Source organism: Myotis yumanensis, unplaced genomic scaffold (genome assembly GCF_028538775.1).
Source record: "Myotis yumanensis isolate MYYU_CA2020_CCGP unplaced genomic scaffold, mMyoYum1.0.hap1 SCAF_2, whole genome shotgun sequence".
NCBI lineage: Eukaryota > Metazoa > Chordata > Mammalia > Chiroptera > Vespertilionidae > Myotis > Myotis yumanensis.
In genome coordinates this window covers 139198495-139205906 of record NW_027223753.1, presented here as the reverse complement: position 1 = coordinate 139205906, position 7412 = coordinate 139198495, and the positions used below count along the sequence as shown (strand labels likewise).

General features: G+C 37.9%; 1 pseudogene; it reads right to left on the bottom strand.

The window, feature by feature from the left end:
* Positions 1–5586: 5586 nt before the first annotated feature.
* Positions 5587–6549, bottom strand: LOC139002104 (small ribosomal subunit protein uS2 pseudogene; annotated as a pseudogene).
* Between the last annotated feature and the right edge of the window lie 863 nt (positions 6550–7412).

Genomic DNA, 7412 nt, shown 5'->3' with positions numbered 1-7412 from the left:
ACCCTCCATGTTCCCCATGGATAGTCCCTTCCTGGGGGTGGGTGAGGGAAGTGAGGGGGGAAGTTGATGCACACCGTGATAGGGACTGGCTTTTGTTGTATAGACACTTCCCGCTGGAAGGAAGCACCCAAACCCCACTGCCGCCAGCATCACCCACAGAGGGCTGGCGTCCAGGGAGTTCACACATTGAGAGCCCAAGGTTTTGGAACACCTACACTGTTCAAATAAAAATTCAAAGGGTGCCCTAGTCTGTGGATGCCCACAACAATCAGAGTGGAGCTGGGGACTGGCCCTTCTTTGCAATGGAGGAGCCTGAATGTACGTAGATTCTTTCCTGGTTCACTCAGATACTGGAGAGAATCTCACATCCCAACCAGAGTAGAGAGTCTGATGAACATCCGTGCACAGCAGCCCTTTATGTGCAGGTACACAGTCACGTTTTACACACAGGTGGGCGACGGATGGAGATGGAAACATCTTGGTTTTGACTGCTTCCAACCTGCTGGGTGGCTAAGGAAGTCACCCTTCTCTATCTTGGTTTTCCTGCCTGTGAAATAGGGAGGGTTTGAGACCTCTGCCTCACACCGCTGTAGCCGGGTGACAATGCCTCAAGGGTCAACTATATAATGTATTGAACAAAGTGGTACAGTTAATAAGCCAATAGAGAAAAAATTAATCTTCAATTTAAAATTTTCAATTAATGTATAAAAAGTAAGAAAAGAGAAAAATAAAAATGAAACAATTATAAAACAAATATAATATGATATATTTAAGCCCAAATGTATCAATAACTACATTAAATGCAAATGGTCTACAATTAATTAAAAGGCACAGGTTGCCAGATGATAAAAAAGCAAGATCCAATGATATACTGTCCCTAATAAACTATGTTAAATATTTCAAGAAGCAAATTAGTAGTAAAAGGATGGATTACTGGTAAATACATACCATGCAAGCACTAAGTAAAAAATAACTGGCATGGTTATATTAAAATCAGACAAAGTAGATTTCAAAATAAGGAATATTACTAGAGATAAAGAGTTATATTTAATCATTAGAAAGGACCATTCCTCAAAAAATGATTAACCAAAGACCTTATATGCATATATGCATTACTTATGGACACAGACAATAGGATGGTAAAGACCTGGGGTGAGTAGTGAGTAACCAAATAGAGGGAAGCAATATATATATATCCCTTTTAATTGCACACCAAGATAGACTATACCTGGACCATAAAAAAAGTTTTACTAAAATGAGAAAACTGAAAAGATATATAATATATTCTCTGACTAAAATGTAATTGAATTAGAAATTAACACTAGAAAATTATAAAAAATATTTAATGTTATTAAAATTCAAAATGTTTCATAAATTAAAGAAAAAGTCATAAAAGGAAATCAGAAAATATTTTGAAGTAAGTCAAATGAAAACACAAAATATCAAAATCAGTGAGTTATGATTAGTTTTTTAGATTAACTTATTACTTTAGATGTTTATATTATAAAATAAAGTCTAAAATTAATAATATATGCCTTAAGAATTTATAAAACTTATATTTTAAAAGAGCAAATTAAACTCACATTTAGTAGAAGAAAGAAAGATAAGAGCAAAAATGAATAAAATAAAACATTTTCTTAAAAAACAATAAAACTAAAAAATCAATAAAGTTAATAAATTCTCGTTTTAAGGAAAGGAGAAGATACAAAGTACCACTATTATGATTGAAAGAAGAGACATCACTACAGATAATACAGATATTAAAAGGATAATAAAAGAATAGTATAGACAATTCAATGCCAAAAAAAAATTCAACCACTAGAATAAAATGAAAAAAATGATAGATACAAACTCAAATAACAAAGCCAAGAAAAAGAACCAAGATAAAGAAACTAAATTTGTAACTCAAAATATTTCCATCAAGAAACCTGGTAGGAAGATTATTTTACTAGTAAATTATGCCAATTATTTATGAAGAAATAAAATCAGTCTCACACAAACTTTAAAAAAAGAGGAGGAAGGAATGCTTACCAACTCATTTTCTATAGAGACATTGTAAGAAAATAAAAACTACAGAGCAATATCTCTTATGAAGATAGATTCAAAATTTCTTTAAACATATTAGATCATCAGATCTAGTCCTATATAATAAAAGCGTAGTAAGCAAATTGTCCCCTTGACCAAGAGTTGTCCAGGAGTTCGACCAGGGGGTGGGGCCAGCCAGGGGAAGGGAGGGAGTACCCGGACAACAGCAGCAGCCACTAGGGACCCTACCAGTGCACAAATTTTGTGCACTGGGCCTCTAGTAACATATGAAAAAGGATAATATAGCATAACCAAGTGGGGATTATCCCAGGAAACCAATATTGCTTTCACATGTGAAAATTAACATCACATTAATAGAATAAGGTGAAAATAATGTAACTATTTCAATAGAACCAGGATAAACATTTGATAAAATTTAATACCCATTCTTAAGTAAAAATTTAGGACACTATAAATAGAAGAAAATATAACTGCACCAAGACTAGAGTCCCTCCTATATCCATGGAATGCTCCTTTCTATGTCTAAATTTTTCTTTCATCTGATAATATTACTGGCACCTGAAATAAAAAATATCAAAAATAAAACATAGCCCTGACTGGTTTGGCTCAGTGGATAGAGCATTGGCCTGCGGACTGAAGGGTCCTGGGTTTGATTCCGGGCAAGGGCATGTACCTTGGTTGCGTGCACATCCCCAGTGGGAGGTGTGCAGGAGGCAGCTGATCGATGTTTTTCTCTCATAGATGTTTCTAACTCTCTATCCCTCTCCCTTCCCTTCTGTGAAAAATCAATAAAATATATTAAAAAAAACATAATTTCCAGATTAATCTATTATGTACAAGTTGTAAAGATAAAAATTAACAAATACTAGATATAATAATTAATTATATTCAGTAAATTCCATTTGAAATTCTTCACTCTCAGCTTCTAGTTTCTGAGTTGTTCTATTCAGAATTCAAGAATCATTTGAGCTTCATTCTCCTTCTCAGAAGTACACTCCAGATACCTTTTATTACTCAAATTAATAGTCCTAGGGATTAACCTACAAAGTTTTCCTTGATTGTCTGAATGATTTTGTTTGATATATATAAGGTTATACTCTTGACTAGAATGCTCTCTCTTCCTTTCTCTATATACAGGAATTTACAAACTTTTTCTGGAAAAGTCCAGATAGGAAATGATTTAAGTTTTGCAAGCCAGAGGGTCTCTGTTGCAAATATTCAATCCTGAGACTTTAGTGTGAAAGCAGTCATATTATACATGAGAAAATGAGTGTGGCTGTGTTGCAATTAAACTTTATTTACAAAAACAAGCGCTGACCTGTATTTGGCCCATGGCCATAGCTTACTGACTTTGCTCTCTAATATCTTTTCCCTCATTCAAAAGATTGTTCAAACATATTTTACAGTTAGGAGTGGGAGGATCCAACCATCTTTCTTACTCTCTAATATTTGCAATCATTATAGAAGAATAGATGAATAAGACTTTTAAATAAAAGTACTTGGGGGAACTACTAAGCACTGTTATCTGGCCCTGGCCACTGTGGCTCAGTTGGTTGGAATGTCCTCCTATGCACCGAATGTCACCAGTTCGATTCCCAGTCAAGGCGTGTACCTGGGTTGCTAGTTCCATCCCTGGGACATGATGAGGGGGCAGCCATTCAATGACACATCAATGTTTCTCTATTTCTGTCTCCCTTCTTCTCTGTCTAAAATCAATTAAAAATATATTTTAAAAAAATAAATGTTGTCTGTATATTTGACTTCTCCATGCTATTAGAATTAAATTACTCAGGAATAGACCTCCAAGTCTCCCATTTCCATGGACACAAAAGAAGAACAAAAAAAGATTAAGATCATAATAACCAAAATGATATTAATGTAAACTTCTTAAGAAGTATAAATTAGTGCTTGAAAAAATCCAGCAAAGCTCTGGCTGGTGTTCTCAGTGGTTAGAGTGTCAGTCTCTGCATAGAAGGGTCACGTGTTCAAGTCCCAGTCAAGAGCATCTACCTGAGTTGCAGGTTCAATCCCTGGCCCTGGTCAGCATGATTGGGAGGCAATCAATTGGTGTGTCTCTCTCACATCAATGTTTCTCTCTCTTTCTCTTTCTTCCTCCCTCCCTTCCACTCTCTCTAAAAGTCAATGGGGGGGGGGGAATCTCAGCAAAGAGAGGGGCATCCACTTTAAACCTTTGCTTGATTCATTTTTGGAGTGATCAGGTAGTTTGTAGAATAGCCAAGGGAAGAATAGATGTCCATGTGGTATTAATCATTTCCTCGGTTCCTAAGACTGAATGAATGGACACAATGAAAATAAAAATCTAACATACAGTAAATGCATGGGTTTTTGGTGTTTGGTACAAATATATATTTACACTTACTTGAGCAACTTGGTTAGAACTGCAATAAAGAATTAATCCAAGAACAAATACCAGGATTGAGCCTCATCACAAATGCTTTTAATTAAGAGTTTGTTTTTAAATGTTAGCTAAATACTTCCACAGCATTCCATTCACCCTAATAATCCATTGACAAGCTCTCTTGATCTAGGTCCAGTGTATTTTCATCAGTGAAATAAATCTTGTTCCAACCACCAAAGTGATTATATTATTATAGTTCCCTAGGTCTTACACTTAGCATATATAAATGTAGAGTCACACATCTCTGCCCTACTGGAGAGCACTGGCTCACATTGCCTAAGAAAATTCTGGCTCAGTTTGGCTTATTTTGAAATCATATGGATTGAACTCTTACACCTGCATTCTCATACTAAGGCCTCCATGCAATGTGGGTCATTACCATTCCCTTTAACCACGATTGTGTCAGGGTAGTAGGTAAGCTCTCCCATAAAACATTGTCCAGTCTGTCATATCCTCAGTGGAATCAAATGGTTATATTGACTGTAAAATATCATCAACACAGGCTGGCAGAAAACTATTTCTACTACCTCCACCTAACTCTCCTTTGTTAACAATTCTTTGATACTTTGGGATATGTGCTTAAAACATGTGGAGTTTATTGCTGTATTCTTAGTGCCTAGTGCAAACATGAATCTGTTTAATAAGTAACAGTGAACTCAAAATTAAAAAGTAAAAAGTTCTTTACAAGAATTTTCATTCCATCTCTCAAGTGTACTCTATTTTACCATTATAACAAGATTAATTAGAAAAATCTTAGCTAAACTTTCCATACTCCCTTGCTTTTTGATCAACTAATTTAGTATGGTTAGGGTAGAATTTTTAAAATTAGATATGAAAACATTACGTTTTTTTTATTTCCACTAGTAAGGAAAAAAGGGCCCAGAAGAAAGGGAGCATATAGTTTCCTTTTTATTATTATTATTATTGTTTAAAGTATTACATACGTCCCTTTTTCCCTGATTGAACACACACCCCCAAGGGCAAGCCCCACTTCCCCAGTGTCCGTGTCCATTGGTTATGCTAATATGCATGCTTGCATGCATACAAGTCCTTTGGTTAATCTCTAAACATCCTCTCCCCCTGCCCCCTGCCCCTTGTCTCTGGATCTATATATATTTTTTTATTTTTTACTTTTAAAAACTGTTTATTTTCCATCAACCTTATTTCCGTTCTGTTAAGAATTTGTGGAAGAACAGCTTAGGACCACTCAGTGGTTGTTCCTACCCATTCAGTAGCCTGAGCAGTGGGGGCTGCAGACCAGTCTTCAGTGGCAGGCTGAGCACTCCAGTCTTCAGTAGGAAACTGCTGAATGGGTACAGAGGGCACCTGCACGCCTTCAGACCAGTCTGCAACCTCAGGATGAGCAGCAGTGAACTCAGGAGCAGGAGCATTCCATTCACCCTGAAATTCCTCCTTGGTCACAGCCTTTTCAGCAGCGGCCTGCTCTTCCTTTTCAATCTCTTCAGGATCTCTGTAGAAGTAAACATCAGGCATGACTTCCCACAGGTGTTCATGGGAGATGGTGCCACGCATAGTGGTATTTCCCGGGCCAGCATCCACCACATCAGACCCACTGAGTGAGCCCCCTGGTTGCAAGAGATGGCAATGCCCACAAAGCACAGAGGAGAGTCTGTGATACACAGAGCAATGGTGGGCAGGTTAACATAAGACGCCTCTCTCTGTGAGAGGCTGGTGGTCAGCCCTGGGATCAGTAACCACCAGAAGTCTTGGCTCCCAGAAGGCTGCCTAGATCTGGTTGGTGAAGGTTCCAGGAGTGAAGCGGCCGGCAATAGGAGTGGTTCCAGTGGCAGCAGCAAGCTTCAGCACAGCTCGCTGGACAGTATTCCTGGACGATATGACACTGACGTCAGCTGGGGTTTGATGGCAACAATGGCACGAGCTGCCAGCAGACGCTTCTCCCAGGTTCTCTTCAGATTGGTGATGTAGATGCCATCACTTTTCCTTTTGTAGATGTACTGTTCCATTTGGAAGTCAAGGTTGGTGCCACCTAAGTGGGTTCCTGCTGCAAAAAATTTGAGGACATCCTCCTCCTTCGTTTGCAGGACACTGAGGGCTCCGGACATTGTGAAAAGTTTCCTGTTAAGTTACCAGGGAACCTAGGACAGTGGTTCTCAACCTTGGCTGCATATTAGAATCACCTGGGAATCTTTTTAAAACCCTGACTTCTGGGCCTCATCCTCCGGAAATTCTGTTTCTTTGTTATGGGGTGGGGCCACAACATTAGTAACAAAGAAACAAAATTTCCGGAGGATGAGGCCCAGAAATAAGGATTTTAAAAAGATTCCCAGGTGATTCTAATGTGCAGCTAAGGTTGAGAACCACTGACCTAGAACAACGCCATATGGAGCCCTCCCTGGATAGCAGAAAGCTGGATCTATTTTTGTTCATTAGTTTATGTTCATGATTATATCCCACATATGAGTGAGATCATATGATATTTATCTTTCTCGGACTGGCTTATTTAACTTAGCATAATGCTCTCCAGGTCCATCCATGCTGTTGCAAATGGTAAAAGTTCCTTATTTTTTACAGCAGCATAGTATTCCATTGTGTAGATGTACCACAGTTTTTTAATCCACTCATCTGCTGATGGGCGTTTAGGCTGTTTCCAAATCTTAGCTATTGTAAATTGTGCTGCTATGATCATAGGGGTGAATATATCCTTTCTGATTGGTGTTTCTGATTTCTTGGGATATATTCCTAGAAATGGGATCACTGGGTCAAATGGGAGTTCCATTTTTAGTTTTTTGAGGAAACTCCATATTGTTTTCCACAGTAGCTGCACCAGTCTGCATTCCCACCATTGGTGCATGAGGGTTCCTTTTTTTCCGCATCCTTGACAGAAGTTGTTTGTTAATTTGTTGATAATAGCCATTCTGACAGGTGTGAGATGGTACCGAACTGTTGTTTTGATTTACATCTCTCG